The sequence below is a fragment of the Eschscholzia californica genome, unplaced genomic scaffold, assembly GCF_041429995.1.
Source record: "Eschscholzia californica isolate CP2 unplaced genomic scaffold, dmEscCali1.0.p SCAF_4, whole genome shotgun sequence".
Lineage (NCBI taxonomy): Eukaryota > Viridiplantae > Streptophyta > Magnoliopsida > Ranunculales > Papaveraceae > Eschscholzia > Eschscholzia californica.
The window spans coordinates 33666050-33683588 of NW_028238461.1; the positions used below are offsets into that span (position 1 = coordinate 33666050).

At 36.6% G+C, this 17539-nt stretch overlaps 1 long non-coding RNA gene across 1 annotated transcript; it reads left to right on the forward strand.

Moving 5' to 3' along the window:
* The first annotated feature begins 15042 nt into the window (after positions 1-15042).
* Positions 15043-17499, forward strand: LOC147544227 (uncharacterized). The gene is made up of 3 exons (XR_015223952.1): positions 15043-15306; positions 16157-16221; positions 17284-17499. It is a non-coding gene; the product is annotated as an uncharacterized LOC147544227 (long non-coding RNA).
* Positions 17500-17539: the final 40 nt, after the last annotated feature.

Genomic DNA, 17539 nt, shown 5'->3' on the forward strand with positions numbered 1-17539 from the left:
CTCTTTCCTTCTCTGTTTTCTCTTATTTCTGTTTCCAAACTACTCTTTCTCTCTCTAAACAAACTATTCTAAACTCCCTTTATGTTTATAGCCGAGATAGATGAAGAAAGAACAAGAAAAAGATGAAGTTTTAATGGAGTTTAATATTCAATCTTTCTCTCTCTACAGTATCTCTCTCTCTCTCAACTCCTTCTATCTAACTTTCTCTTTCTCACTAAAAGAAGAATTAGAAGAAGAAGAAGAAGAAAAGAAACAGAAACAAAAACTCAAATTTCTCTCTCTCTCTCTCTAGCTCGGGTTTGATCGTTAATGGAGCCTTGGAGAGATAATTTTCCTCTCGGTTTCTTCATCTTTTTATAGCTGGTTGAGTCGGCTTCTCTCTTCAATTCTTTCCTTTTCTTTCTCTCTTTCTATTTCTTCTCTTAGTCGGTCGCAGGGCCGGTCCTGACTATTTGGTGGCCCGAAGCGAAGTCAAAAAATGAGGCCCCTCTTATTATCCGCAAAATTTAGTTTCACATTGACCTTCATGAATCTAGGTCGAACCCGGTCCTATAGAATCTATGTAGAAACTAAATATATTTCCCGTCATTCAAAAACGCATACATAATGTAAATTTTATCAATTTAATCGTGGCTGGATTCATTGCAATAGTTACTCAACGGGGAACACGTTTTTGTGATGCTAAAATAGACCAACGGGTATTTGGGCGATTTTGTCTTTGGTTTTTCAGACCACTTGCTTTACGCGTCAAAGTTTTAAGACTTCATTCAATGACTTAAAGCATGAGGAGTTTTAGTTCTCAGACTACATTTAGTACTTAAAAGAAGAACCTATCGTTATATAACATATTTGAAAGTCAATTTGCAACAAGATTTTAGTAATGTGTTTTTTTTGAAGTGTTCATTACCCCCCTCGAGTAACTTAAAACATTGAGTTTGAGATCTTATAACATATTGGGAGGAAATGATTCTAGTCTGACCGATTATTCTAGAATTCTTAATATTTTAAATAAGATATGAAAACGTCATTCGAGCAAATGATTCGCTCCGAAAAGTGGGAGTCGGGCACATCAGCTTTTGGAGTTTGGCCCCATTTTTCGGATCATATAGCATTTCCAACGTGACGATGTCATTGTGATTGTATGCAGTAAATGTCATGAAGTTATCTGGACCTGTCTGGTGGTTGTGTGAGAGTTATTGGTCCTTGTGATTTGGTGATGTTGATATGGAGTAAAGGTGTTAGCTGGTAACGTGTTGTTGACTGATGCTCGTGGAGTCGTGGTAAGTAACTTACAATAGTTTAACAATCCTATTATATGTCAAGTAACTTACACTTGGGCTACCAAAATGTTATAGAAGCACATTAATGAATCACTGACAAGTAACTTACAATAGTTTAACAATCCTATTATATGTCAACAGTTGGTAGCCCAAGTGGAATCTTTGGTTATTTGAATTGGGATTATTAGAGTATAAATAATATAGTGTAGTTGGGCTTTAGGCCATTATCTAGTTGGGCTATAGGCCAAGTCATGTTAGAGTTTGAGTGGGTGGGTAGCAGGATTATAAAAAAAAAACAATCTTATTATATAATAGTGATTACTAAGATTAGTACAATAGTATTACAAAAAGAGAACAAAAATTACCTCTTAGTAATGATAAGTGTTGTGTTAGTGGAGTGGGAAAACAATGGTAGTCTTCAATGGAGAACTTGAAAAAGTCAGTTGAAGCATTTGGCTTTCACGTTTGGGAATAGGGAACGGAGGGTTTCTAAAGTAGAGTGAAGGATATTGGGAGGGAAAAAAGTAAGTGGGGAAGCATTTTTTGGTTAGTTTATTGAGTTGGTGGGCCCACATAAAAACAATATAAATTGAGTGGGAAATAAGAATGTGGCCCAATCTATAACTTATTAAGTTGGGGGGCCTTTAAAATTTATAATCAAAACAAATTACTATTGAATAATTTTGGAATTTGGGGGCCCTTAAAATGTGGGGGCCCAAAGCAAGGCTTTGCCTGCTTTGGGCCCAGGGCCGGCCCTGGTCGGTCGGAAAATCCAATCTTGGTGGCCTCGGTTTTAAGAAACCAGCTCTCGGTTATAAGGAAAGAGGAAGAAGAAGATGATGACGTCATCCGAGTCGGGTTTTATATTCCGGGTCACTGTAATTGCTCTGTGTACCTCTGGCCATGATAGAAGGTAGCCCACGACTTCTCTGGTTCCTCCGATTTCTTGCCAGATGCATGCCACGTGTCCCTCTTGACTTTTAGTATATCAAATTTGACCCGAACTTTGACTCGCTCTAATTTATTCATCCGGACTTCGATTTGACTTCCGTTTTCGCCTACGGGTTCGTCTTGGACTCTACTTTCCATCCGAGCACTAATCTTGACCATGAAATCAGAATCAACAAATGACCAAAATACCCCTAGTCTGCATTTCTCCGACTTTTATCCGTTTTGCACACTTAACTCTGAAAAAGGTACCTGAGTAGAAAAAGAGGTAATTCATGAGAGTAACTTGCCCTAGATAGACTAACTTATCCAATTTAAGAGACTAAGATGGGACATTTTCATGTCTCATCAAAGACTATTTAAAAAAAAACCAAAACCTCCATACAGCAACCTCTGTATGGCAACGCCGAAGAGTACAACTATCATGGCAGGAGCTCTCATCACGGGCGATAACAATGTCATAGGCTCTCTTCAGTTTGTTCAAGAACCCTCTGGTTCTCTCTCTAAGACTCTAACTCTCCCTCTCTAACTTTCTCTCTCCAACCCTCTCTCTCTCTCTAACTTCCTCTCTCATAACTGAGATGTCTTCTTATTTGCTTATTTTCAAGACTTGCCCAGGTAAGAGGGAAGATTACAGGACTATCTCCAGCCTCCAGGTCTTCATGGTTTCCATATTCATACCACTAATGGCTGCTATTTCACTGGTTCTCTCTGTCTCTTAATCAATTCATTTCATTAAATCAAGCAAGCTTTATTTTAATGCCTACCCATTTCTCTATTCTCATTATGTTTCTACTTTGATCAATAAATTACAAATATTGATGGGTTTGATTCAGGACCTCCTTTTAACCCATTAAAAAAAATCATGGAGCTCCAACTTACATAGAAAGGTGTAAGATATACTCGACTGAATTCAAGGAAGAAGAAGAAGTTAACCAATTTACCTAACCTTCAAAGTTAGAGGAGTTTATAGGCACTCTCAGGCACTCGTGTGAGTCACACATGTATTGTGATTAGTTTGTTAATTCTGGTTAGTTGATTAGTTAAGTTTGTTAAGAACAACTAACAGATGCCCTCTCTCTCTTTCTCTCTAAAATTGGTTAATCAATTCTACATATATTGAGTAGAGATTAAAGAGAAGTGTAATAAGAAATTGTGATCCTAGTGAATGAATAAAAACTCTCTGAGATTTTCGAAAACTTTTATGGTACCAGAGCCAAAGATTGTTCTTGATCAAGATAGAAGATCAGATTCAATTGGAAACTAAGAGCTCGTAAACAAATTGGTCTTCTGTATCAAGGAATCAGAGATTTAAGTTGTTTCAAGATGAATACTCCACCACAGAACACGAACCCTAACTCAGGTCAGACTTCATACAATCCTAATCTTACAAATTTGATTTCTGCTAGGTTAGATGGTTCAAATTTTCTTGTTTGGAAAGATCAAGTTGAAAATGCCCTAATTGGGAATGACCTTATGTGTTACATAGATTGAACATATACTGAACCATCACAATTAACTGTTGTTGATGGAAGAGATGTAGTTAACCCTGCCTATCTTCAATGGCGAAAAACATACAGTTTTGTAAAATCATGTATTAAAGCCGCAATATCCCACTCAATAACATCAGACATATTGGGACTCAAAACCTCTAGAGACATCTGGTCCTATCTTGAAATGGTTTTTCTCCAAGAATTTGAAGCTCAAAAATCCTCATTGAGAAATAAAATTCAGAACATCAAGAAAGGGTCTAGTTCCGTGTCTGAATACTTGAGTAAAATCAAGTCTATAGCTGATTCACTTGTTGCTGTGAATGATAAAGTGGGTGATTCTGAGTTAGCAAGAATATCATTACAAGGTCTTGGAAGAGAATAATCTCAATTCATCATAGTTATAGAAAATAGAGATGGTGGTTTAACCTTTGCTGAATTAAGAAGCAAACTGATTCATCATGAACAGTGGCTTAAAGAGCAAGATTCTCAAGAAGAATTGAGTGAATCCTATTTTGTAAAAAGACTCCCAAATAAAAGAACCCAATTTAGAGCAAATTAAAGATTTTCACCTCAAAATCAAAGCATTGAACCCTAGCAAAGAAACCAAAATCTTGATTCATCGCAAAGAAATCAGCTTAAACAGAAGCAACTTCAAGGACAAGTAAGGAATAATTTCTTTGATTATACTACAATTCCATGTGGTATTTGCTATAAATGGGGTCACTGCTAGGCAATGTAGAATGAGATTCAACGATTTCTCTGAATCTTCTAACAGACCCATTCAAAAAAATTTGCTAATCTTCATCTACAAGAAATTGAAGAAGAAGAGGAAGAAGATGAGGGGTTTGAAATGGAAGAAAATGAAGAAGAACAAGCACACTTTGGTGCTCTTGTTGATTGTAATATAACTACTATGGATGAAGCAAACCTGTCATATTCTTAAGTTGACAAGGATAAGAGATGGATAGCAGATACAGGAGCTACAAGTCATATGACTTATGCTGAGGATATGCTGAATCATAGTGTTCCCTATAAAGGTACAAATGGAATTATGATAGGGGATGGTAACTGTATGAATATTGCTAGCACAGGAGAAGCCACACTCATGGCTGGTTCAAATCTTTTTCAACTAAAAAAGGTACTTCATGTGCTTAATATACAAAAGAACCTTCTCTCCATATCAAAATTTACAAAAGAGAATTTTTGTGGAGTTGAATTTCTTCCATGGGGGTTTGTAATTAGAGATTTATGGACAAAAGAAGTGCTGGCAGATGGACCAATGAAGAACAATCTATATAGTATTGATTTTGAAATGAATCCTTATTTCAGTTCACAAGAAAAAGTGGATGAAGCTCATGTTTCTACAGCTACAGCTAAAACATGGCATCACAGACTAGGACATACAACTAAAGAGATCATTCTAACATTAGAAAAGGAAAATAAGATAAGAATATCAAAAAAGGACACGGAGAACATCTGTTCTTCCTGTCAGTTAGGAAAAAGTAAAAGACTTCCATTTTCAATTTCAGAGAGCTCATCATCTGTTCCACTTTAGCTGATACATTGTGACATATGGGGTCCAACACCTATACTCACATCTACTGGAATCAAGTATTATATCTTGTTCCTTGATGATTTCAGTAGATTCTTTTGGGTATACCCAATGAAAGTGAGATCAGATAGTCTCCAATGTTTTCAATATTTTAAAAGACACAATAAGAAGTTGTTCTCTCACTCCATCAAGAGTTTTCAAAGTGATGGAGCACCAAAATTAAGTAAAGGTGACTTTATAGAATTTTTGGTTTCATTTTAGATGCTCTTGTCCTTACACACCAGAACAAAATGGAAGAGCAGAGAGAAAGAATATGCAGATTACTTCTGTGGGTAATAATACACTATTGATTCAGGCATCTATGCCTAAACATTACTGGTTTCATGCTTATACAACATCAACATACATCATCAATAGGACTCCAAGTAAGGTTCTTTCTCTTCTAACTCCATATGAAGTTTTGTTTAAAAAATGCCCAAATTATGACGCGATAAAGTCTTTGGATCACTGTGCTATCCATATTTAGGAAACACTAAGGTTGACAAATTGAGTCCAAAGTCAGCAAGGTGTGTCTTCATTGGATACAACCCTACACATAAGGGATATAAGTGTCTAGACTTAGTCTCAGATAAAGAGTATGTCTCAAGACATGTGATTTTTGATGAATCAGCGTTTCCTTTTGCATCATCTGATTCTCCTTCATTGGTGAGTTCAACTTCTAGCACCTATGAAGTTTTTCCATTACCACAACTTCCTCCTAGTACCACTGCAACCTTAGTACCAAATTATCATACCACATACTCCTTATTAGACCAAGTTTTCTCAGCTCCTGCTGTGTCTACATCAGAATCAAGTATTTTTCAAACTCAACTAGAAGTCTCTCAGACTACTTCTCCACAGTCTCCTACTGAATATAATACCTCCCCAGGTACACTTCCAGTTTCAAATGTTCTTCCCATGCAAAACTCGACTAAAGAGTTGTATGAATAAACCCAAAGCTATACCTGATCATGTAGCCCATTTTACTATTCCTTATGGCATGCCCACTGCTTATGTTGTGTCATTACAATCTGAAATAGAGCCTAAAAGCTATAAGGAGGCTAGTAAACATGAACATTGGCAATTAGCTATGAATGATGAATACCAAGCTCTTTTGAAAAACAACACTTGGTCTCTCACTCCAAGACTATCAGACATGAATGTACTTGGCTGTAAATGGATATACAAAATCAAATATAAATCTGATGGAAGTCTGGAGAGATACAAGGCTAGGTTAGTAGCTCAAGGCTACAACCAGCAAGAAAGAATAAACTATTTGGAGACTTTTTGTCCAGTGGTTCAAATGCAGACAGTAAGGATAGTACTGACTTTGGCAACTTCGAAAAGATGGCCAATACATCAGCTGGATGTATCTAATGCTTTCCTTCATGGTGATTTATCAAAAAATGTGTATATGAAACAACCATCCGGGTTTGTAGATGATAAGAAATCTGACTTTGTGTGTCATCTTCATAAAGCACTCTATGGACTGAAACAGGCTCCTAGAGCTTGGTTCAATAAGATAGCTATCTATCTCTTTTCTTGGGATTTGTTAAGAGTGATTCAAATCATTCCATGTTTGTATTAACATCTTCTCAGCAGATGTTGGTCTTTCGTCTTTATGTGGATGATATTATTCTCACTGGTACTTCTCTAACTTCAATGAAGAAGTTGGACAATCTTCGCTATTTTCTGGGTATTGAAGTTCAGAAGTTTACTTCTCATCTTCACCTATCTCAGACAAAATATCTAGTGGAACTTCTACATAAATTAAATATACTGATTGTAAACCAAGTCTGATTCCAGTATCTTATGGCAAGAGGGTGTCCAAATTGCATGGTGACCTGATAGATAACCCCCTCTTTTATAGAAGCACGGTGGGTGGATTGCAATATGCCACCATGACTCGACCAGACTTGACATTCAGTGTCAATTATTTGTCTTAGTTTATGCAAGAACCAAGGACCAGTCACTTAACTTTACTCAAAAAGGTTTTGAGATATCTTAAAGGTACTATTAGAGCTGACATTGTTATTCAGGCAGGTGATCTCTCTAGTTCATCTAGGTTTTCTGATTCTGATTGGGGAGGTTGTCCAGATACTAAGAGATCCACACTTGTATCTTCGTCTTCTAAGAAGCAAACTACAGTCAGCATGTCTTCCACTGAGGTTGAGTATCGGGCTCTGTCTCTAGCTACCTCAGAAATATTGTGGATCACCTATTCAATCAATGAGTTGCATCAGCCTATTACGTTTCCAGTAGATCTATTGTGTGATAATATGGGAGCTAAATTTCTGACATACAAACTAGTGTTTCATGCCAGAACGAAACACATTGAAATAGATGTCCATTATATTCGAAATTTGGTGAAAATTGGAACTTTAAACCATCATATTTGTTGCTTCAGACGAGAACATAGCTGACATTTCACCAAGAGGTTAATGGTGTCTCAATTTCAAAGCATCGGCTCCAAACTCATGCATTTTCCTTCGGCTGCTTCGTTTGAGGGGGGATGTAAGATATACTCGACTGAATTCAAGGAAGAAGAAGTTAACCAATTTACCTAACTTTTAAAGTTAGAGGAGTTTATAGGCACTCGTGTGAGTCACACTTTATAGGCACTCTCAGGCACTCATGTGAGTCACACATGTGAGTCACACATGTATTGTCATTAGTTTGTTAATTCTGGTCAGTTGATTAGTTAAGTTTGTTATTAACAACTAGTAGATGCAGTCTCTCTCTAGAATTGGTTAATCATATATATATATATATATATATATATATATATATATATATATATTGAGTAGAGATTAAAGAGAAGTGTAATAAGAAATTGTGATCTTAGTGAATGAATAAAAACTCTCTGAGATTTGCGAAAACTTTTAAAAGGCATGTGGGTGACTTGGGAAACTTAATTGCTTGCACTAATGGTATTTGAAGTACATGCCTATCATAATTATTTATCTTTTTCTATTAGGCGGGATTAGTGTTATAGTTTCAATTTTTTATTTTGTTTAACTTTAAATTGATCAATTAAATGCTAAAAGTTCGATGCGTTAAAGTGTTGCATCGGAGAAGCTATTGAAATTGAGGATCTCTTAAGGGCCATGTAGGATAAAGAAGCTTTAGACATCCATTTTTGACACTCGACACGTAGGAATTTTAGAGTTTTTGTTAAGTGCTTTGGAGATGCTCTAAAATAAATTAGAAGCTTACTATCGCTAATTTTCTTTAAAATTGATTACTCTATTATAGTTATCGACATGGGATATTTGCTGTTTTGACCCCCTTTCGTATAGTTGTTTGGACTTCATTTTTTCAGTGATGTACTTTGGACACCCTTTTGACGGAATCACCTGAGAATATTCTGTCATTAAAGTTATACTTTAAATAATTCTCAGTTTATCCTTATATTATCAATATTGCACTTTGGAGCCCCTAGTTTATTTAACTTTTCTTCTTCTTCTTCTTCTTCTTCTTCTTCTTCTTCTTCTTCTTCTTCTTCTTCTTCTTCTTCTTCTTCTTCTTCTTCTTCTTCTTCTTCTTCTTCTTCTTCTTCTTCTTCTTCTTCTATCTTTAACTCATCTTCTTCCTCACAAACCCATCATCATCTTCTTTGATGAACCCAGCCACCGCTGTTGGAAAAGAATTTTAGACAGCGAGACTTGGTGAATGGGCATGTAACCCATTACAGATGGATACATCCCATGCATATGCATCCCTTGACATATTATAAATTAAGTGGCATCAACCACTCCAGGATGATCCAACGAAATACTCTCTCTATCTCCATATCTATGTTTTGTTTTTTCTTGAATTTTCACAAACAATAGTGAAGGTGCATTTTATTGGGTGTCTTATTTATACAAGTTCTTTGGTGAATTTTAAGTCGGTTCCTTTGCATTATTAGTTTATATTTTGGAGTGTTCTCGATCTTAGTCAAGGCGTACATACTTTGAACTAAGATAGTTGTTAAGACTTCATCGTATCCTGAAGGCATAATTCCTGACCCATTGTGTACTCGTGGTTTATACCAGAAGGGGGCGAATTACTGTCTAAAAGAATTGATATTATCGAGCTTTGAAGTTTTGTGTACATCATTTTTCTGAGTAGTTTCTGATGATGCACAAAATGTCCAGACGTTGACTAACGTCTGAAGAGTCAAGATCAGACCTGAAATCTACTGAGTCAACCCGGCTTAAGGTAGCAGGACAGCTGAGCCTCTGATGGTCCACCGAATATTCCCCTAACTGGGAGGTCGCCAAAAGAAACCAGCCCTGCAAAACGCCCTTGGCATGGACATATCAGCTCTGGGTCTTCAAAGGAGTAAGGGGGGTCCGCACAGGTTCGGCCAATGTCTTACGCTCAGAACTTGGGAGGCAGCAACGACCTACCGACATAATCCCGAAACTTCCAGAAAGATCTCAGTCGGCTACACATCTCAAATTGTTTAAGCTAGTTTGGACTCCATGTATCTAAAGGAGGAAACTTCTCCTTTAGAGTCTATCACATCGGCAAGATATCTACGAAGAATCTCTGAACTTAGGAACTTCCACTTATCAAAGATCCGAGATAGACTCTAAGAGAAACCCTAGATATGCAAGAAAGGAAACTTCTCTTTCGGTTTGACGGCAACCGCCTCACCACTGCCACTAATCTCAGTCGGCCTAATATCGCTTATAAAAGGCCCCCCACATCGTCCTTCACAGGACTCGATCTCTTGACCCAAAAAAAGATTACAAGAAACCCAGAGTTCTCATAACTCACCCGCCAAAAAGAATCAATCAATATTCATTCTTTTACTACAAAGAGCACCCTGACTGGCTTGAGTGTCGGAGCGGTTTTCGAACCCTTTGCAGGTTTCCCCCCCTTGTGGAACAGACGAACAAGAGCAAAAGCAAGGAGCAAGGGGAAGGAGCAAGGAACAGGAGCGAGGAGCTGGAATAGAGAGAAACAAAGCAGGAAGCAGAGCTGGAAGCAAGATCACTAGGCTGAATAACACCCAACATAACGGAATAATCATACATAATGGAGGCTGTCATGCATCAACTCCCTTTTTCATGCTGATCTAACGGAAGGCCAATTTTTGACATCAGTAGTTTCCATTTCAAATTGTTAGCAATATTTTCCAACAATTTTTAGACAGAAATTGTTTGCTTAGTTTGAAATGGAAGTATCAACAACATTGACTCAATCTCTTCATGTTATGAAACAAGACCACACGTCTTGAAGGTTTTAATGGAGAAAATTTTATAAGGTGGTAAGAAAAGTTGTTGTTCTTTGTGACTTCTATTACATTATTCTATACAATGGAAGGGGTACGCGACAGAATTCTTGATGAGACTAAAGACTTACTGAATTAAGGGAAAACGCAGGAAGCAAAAGGAAGACGATTTTCTTTGTCGTGGTCATATTCTGAATGCTCTATCTACTTTTATCTACAATGCTCATCGTTCAATTGATTCTGCCTAAGCATTATGGGAATCACTGGACAATAAATACCGCATTGAAGAGGCAAGTAATAAAAAACTTTTAATTGGTAATTTTTATGGATTTTAAGATGGTTAACAATAACTCTGTAATGGCACAAGTTCATGAGGTCTTCGAAAAATTGATGATATTTAAAACGGAAGTTGAAAATCAACTTGGTCTTAAAATTAAAATTTTAAGATCTGACAGAGGTGGTGAATATTATCCGAATGAATTTATTAAATTCTTCCAAACACATGGCGTTATCCACCAAGTCGCTGCACCTTACATTCCTCAGCAAAATGGAATTGCAGAGAGGAAAAATAGAACTATGATTGAGATGGTCAATGCAATACTTATAAGTTCCGACTTACCATTTTCATTATAGGGTGAAGCATTATTAACAACATGTTATATTTTGAATATGATTATTTTAAAGAATAAAAATGTAACTCCCTTTGAACTCTGGTTTAAAAGAAAACCTAATTTTAGCAGACTAAAAGTTTGGGCTTGCCTTGCATATGTTAGGAAACCTGCCCCTAAGAGACCAAAATTAGGTGTTCGAGCCTACAAGTGTGTTTATATAGGTTATTCTCATAATAGTGTTACATATCCATTCTTAAATCTAGACACCTTTGAAATTATTGAATTTGTAGACGTAGATTTTTTTGACAATTTGACGAGATCTAGTGCTAATGATTATAACTTAGTAGATCCTGTAACTTTGTCTAATTCTGAATCTACCATTGTTGAGAATAATATAAACGAATATCCTAAATCACGTGAACCTCCTAAATTGGAACCAAGAAGAGGTAAGAGGGCTAGAACAGAACGCTTATTTGGTCCGGACTTCATCACTTATCTAGTTGAAGGTGATAGAAATGAAGTGACAGACATTACAAAGTATGTTTTGAATATTGATAATGATCCGATTAGCTTTTCTTAAGCTATGAATTCTAGAGATTCTAGTTTCTGGAAAGAAGCTATAAATGATGAAATGAATTCTATCTTATCAAACCAAACTTGGGTATTGTCTGATTTACCTCATGGGCTTGACCTATAGGTTGTAAGTGGATATTTAAGAAGAAATTAAATCCCGTTGGTTTCATAAATAAGTTTAAAGCGAAATTAGTTGCTAAAGGCTTTAAACAGAGACATGGAATTGACTAATTTGATACCTATGCACTAGTGTCACGTATCTCCTTAATTCAAGTGTTAATTGCTCTTGCCTCAATTCACCATTTAGTTATTCATCAAATGGATGTGAAATCGGCTTTTCTAAATTTTGACTTAAATGAGGAAGTTTATATGGAACAACGTGAAGGATTTATTTCTCCAGGCCAAGAAAAGAAAGTTTGCAAGTTGGTAAAATCTCTTTACGGTCTGAAGCAAGCGCCTAAGCAGTAGCATGAAAAGTTTGATCATATTGTCCAATCAAATGGGTTTGTTGTTAACGATGCAGATAAGTGTATTTACTGTAAAGTAAATAAGTCTAGTTGTGTATTTATTTATTTGTATGTTGACAATATGCTCATTTCTGGAACTGATCTATCTTCTATCGAAGGAACAAAGAAATTTTTATCATCAAAATTTGATATGAAGGTTTTTTGTGTCTGATGTTATCTTAGGAATTAAAATTTTATGAAAGGATAATGTATTGGTTTTAAGTCAAACACATTACATCGAGAAGATCCTGAAAAGGTTATATCACTTTGATCATAAACCAGTTCCAACTCCAATGGACCACAATATTAAATTATTGAAGAATACCGGTCGTGCCCAAGCTCAACTTGTGTATGCTACTGTTATAGGTAGTCTGATGTATGCGATGCACTGCACTAGACCTCGCATAGCCTACGCTGTCAGTACTGTGTCAGTTTACTAGTAATCCAGGACCAGAGCATTGGAAAGCAATTTCTATAGTGCTAAGTTACCTGAAGGGAACCATGGATTATGGTTTACATTATAAAGGAGACCCCGCTATATTAGAAGGATATAGCGATGCTAGCTGGAATAGTATTGCGACAAAGTCAAAATCTACCACTGGATGAATTTTCACCTATAGGTGGTGTTGTTGTGTCTTGGGGATCCAAAAAGTAGACCATAATTTCTGATTCAACGATACTATCAGAATTAATTGTAGCAGATGCAAGCAAAGAAGCGGAATGGCTTAGAAACCTACTAGAAGATATGAAGAAGACATCTCCACCGGTCATGATAAATTGTGACAATCATGCAACACTATATAACGTTGCAAATAAGACCCACAATGGCAAGTCGAGACATGTGAATCACAAACATCAATTTGTGAGATAATTGCTCAAGAGAGGAGTAATTACAGTCTACTATTTAGAATCAAAGAAAAACTTAGCAGACTCATTGACTAATGGACTTCCTAAAGTAACGGTCTCGGTTAAGAATAAGGAAATGGGACTCAGGTTTGTGAATGAAGGTTGATCGCCTTTAACATAAACCCAACTTATGTCTTGAAATAGATAGGCAAAGTCCAAAGAGTACCAACAAGTTAAGGTTTTCGCGATTATGGAATACTAGCATTTTAAAATCTCCCATTTTTAAGCTAGTAATGGTTTTCTGCAAGACAAAGGATGGATTATAAATCCTTAATAAGTCCTAAATTTTAAGTGGTGCCTCGCGGAAACACCTCAAGTGGACTTACCTAAGTGAGTATGGAGATCAGACCGTTTCCTAAGAAAATATAAGATCATTTTCTGAAGAAGACTCATGGAAGGGATATTGCACATGGCCATTAATGTGCGGAGTATGAACACTCAGATTCACTGAAACAAGTATGTGCAATGGCCCTGGTTTCATCACTTTAGGATTCTTGGTTCAAGATACGTGCACCATAGCATTCTGATAAAACTTTGAGTTGTTTGCACTAAGTGAAGGTTCAAATCCATAAGATACCTATCATTTATGAACAAGTTTCTACTATAATGCCAAAGTTGTTTGTTTTGTCTTTTCTGTTTTGTTTTTCCTTGAGTTATTTTATAACTTTCAAATTTTTCGAAAATGGTGGAGGAATGTTGGAGATTTTTTCAAAAAACTTAATTGATGAGATTTTGGAGGGACTTGGCTAATTAAGCACAAGTGCTTTGGCCGTGAACATCAAAGAATGAATGGGTATATCCATTCATTTCAAAAGTGATGAGATACTTCCCATGTGATGGGATACAATGGTATCTCATTGGAATCTATAAAGCTTCTCATAATTTTGAGTTAAGAAAGTACCATTATCCAACAAAATTCTCTTTCTCTCTCTTGTTTTCAAATATCCTATTTTACTATGAACAGTGAAGGTTATCTTGGGTTTTATATCAAGTTAATTGGCGATTTTGGAGTCAATATCTTTTGTCATTATCAGATTATATGTCGGAGTGTTCTCGATCTTAGTCAAGGCGTACATACTTTGAGCTAAGATAGTTGTTAAGACTTCATTGTATCCTGAAGGCATAATTCTTGACCTGTTGTGTACTCGTGGTTTATACCAGAAGCGGGCGAATTACTGTCTAAAAGAATCAATACTATCGATCTTTGAAGTTTTGTGTACAACACCATTTATATGTGTAGTTTCCATTTCAAATTGTTAGTAATATTTTCCAACAATATATTGCTAATAATTGAAGAAATGCACCACTTAGCTTTGGCATCCTCCGCTACACAGTGAGACTTGGTGAATGGCCATGGGCATGTAATCCATTATGGATGGATACATCCCATGCATATGTATCCCTTGGCATATTATAAATTAAGTGACATCAATCACTCCAGGACGATCCAACGAAATACTCTCACTCTCTCCATATCTCCGTTTTGTTTTTTCTTGAATTTTCACAAACATCAGTGAAAGTGCATTTTATTGGGTGTCTTATTTATACAAGTTCTTTGGTGAATTCGAAGTCGGTTCCTTGGCATTATCAGTGAAGGTGCACTTTGTTGGGTGTTTTATTTATACTATTATTGTCGATAATTTTCAATAATTTAGTGAGTCATTTGCCACATGTGAAGGGATGCCTAGGATGGAGTGGCAATGCTCCATACATCCAACGAATGGGTGCCCATTTAGAAGATGAACTATTTTGCATTTGGGCCAAGTCAAGATAAGGACTAAATCTGCAACTTGTTCTGATTTCAGAGGTTATTTTACAATCTGGCCAAATCCAGGGACTTAGTTGAAATTTGGCTGTTTAGGGGAAAACAAAATCAGAATCTTTTTCTTCTTTGTTCGACTATTGCTCTAGGGTTAGGGTTAGGCAGAGAAATACTCGACCGAATGGAGAATTCCAACTCGAATTTCAAGATTACTTGTTTTGGCCGAATTCAAGCTTTAAGGAATGATTCAAGCTAAGTTTTCTTAATTTTAGTTAGAAATTTCGGTTTCTCTCCCTAAAACTCTATAATTCTGTATTTGGTTTTCAATGGATCTTTCGCTTCGAATTTATAGATGTTCGGGAAGAGATTGATAAAGGGAAAACTATACTAACTTGAATTCATCCAAACCAAGGTAAGAAATCAATAAATTAGATGATTGGATTGTCATATTCTTGAATCTAAGGTTTGAGGTATATGAATTGGGAGTTTTTATAATTCATGCAATTCTAAGATTAATATGGTTGGGGATTAGGTAATTTTGGAATTTTAACAAAGTTAGAGAGGTTAATTGCTATAATTTATCGCGCGAACGACGATTCGAGGGACTGAAATTCAGTCTACTGTTTGAGCATTTTGGGGGCTTTTAGGGTACTCTAACGTGCTTTCTCGAAACACAAAAGTCGTATCTTAGGATGCTCTTTTTCCGAGATGATATGTACAAGTCGTTTGGACCTCCGACGAGAAAGTCACGACTGTTTTGGCGAGCAACGCGCTATTCAGCAAACCTGGGAACTGCTCACTGTTTTACTGTTTTAGCTGGTCATAGAGGTTTCAAAAGTTGTTTGAGTCCTCATCAATATTGTATCTCGTCTCATGAGGATTCCAAAAAGGTATAGTAATAGTTATTTGGAGTCCGGATGAAAGAGTTAGGATTGTTTAAGTGTGTAATGCGCGGTTAGGACTGCTGCTTGTGTTTTTGCTATTTTGAGAATGTTTTTTCGGGTTTAGCGAAGACATTTATAAACCGAATGTTAAGGATAGAATTACCTTTCAAACAGTATATGGTAGAGTTTAATTGGACATGGCTATGAAAGTCAGAGTTTGAATGGAAATCGAATATACTTACTCGAAGTCTTCCGAAGTTGGCGAATTTGCTCTTATGTTATGAGTTTTCATTGTTTTCTTTTATTTATTATTTTTTTCGTGCGAATGTTCTTATCCAAGAATCTAATGTTTATATCGGTTATTCGTGTTTTTGGTAGAGGGGGAGCCGGAGATTATCGTTGACGATCATCCTACGATTTCGGCAGAGTAGAAGTACCGCTAGGTAGGGGTTTTGAGTCCTTTGTCTATTATGGTTTTATAGATAATGAAATGTGTTAGATTTTAAGTTTTATACGCCATTATAACTAGAGTTTAGATAGCATGAAACTCGATTTTACATGATGAAATGAAATATGCTTGAATAATTTTATTGTGATATGAGAAATGTTTTCGAATTGTTTTTCTATGATTGTGAACTTCTTGGGGTTTCCTTGTATGTACCCGAGTTAGGATTGTGTCATCCTACATGCACGTAGCCATTGAGGTTAGGATGACATATGGACATGGGTCTAACCTGTGTGAGACCGGTGAGGTGGTGCGACACTAGTCATGAGACCAGTGGCGTGAAGTGCTCCACTCGCTTGCCATTGGTGCTCGTGCCTCCTGCTCGAGGCTCAGGGGCGTACACCCTGATCGCTCGACTGGGAGGTGACATTGATTGGGATCCCTCTGCTTTGTGTGCGATAAGACTCTTGGTCGTTCCATTTTCGTGTTTGATAAGATAATGAATTGAATAAGAATACTGGTTTTGATATGAATGTAACTGATTTTGAAAGATCACACTAGACGCGTGACAGGGTACCGAAGAGAATAAAGTTCAGGTCCTTCCATGGGTATTGGGGGACGACTCTCTTATTCGAACTCCGTGATCAAAAACGTAATTAGGAACTTAAGGTATATATGTATCATGAGGTAAACTCTTCAATGATTGCAGAGTCCCTTAATGGGAGAGGGACTTACCGGCTAGGGGTAAGTCTCTTTCTCGATGAGATGCTAGTGCATTAGCTAGTGCTGAAATGGGACGGTATTGTCTAACTCACTATAGATTCTTCTGAGGAACTCTCTCTTAATTGGAAGTGCACCATGGGTGGACAGCTAATCACTGCTATTGCTTGCTAGATGTAAGGAAAATGGTTTTGTAAATAGCATATATCATAATTAGTTTGTAAATCGTTTTGTCATGATGGTTAGAACTTATTAGATGAACTTTTGAAAACGTGATGGGCTTTGAATTGGTCTTCTACCAGAATAACTCGTGTCTGTGAGTATTTTGACCCCCTACCAGTTGTTAGTGTGCAGGTGTTTTGTCGTAGCCTCGAGGCGGAGTCGTATTCCAGCCGGTGATCTTGTCTGACAAGGCTTTAGGCGTTAAGTCATTTTCTTTATTTTTTTTTCTTATTTCGTTCTTCATTATTTCAAAGTTATGTAGTTATTGAGGAAACCAAACTTGAATATCTATATACTTAACACTTAGACTTGTTTATAAGTTGTATCGACGTTTTATGAGGTTTTTGTAGTTCTTTTTGTGTTTTGTTTCAACC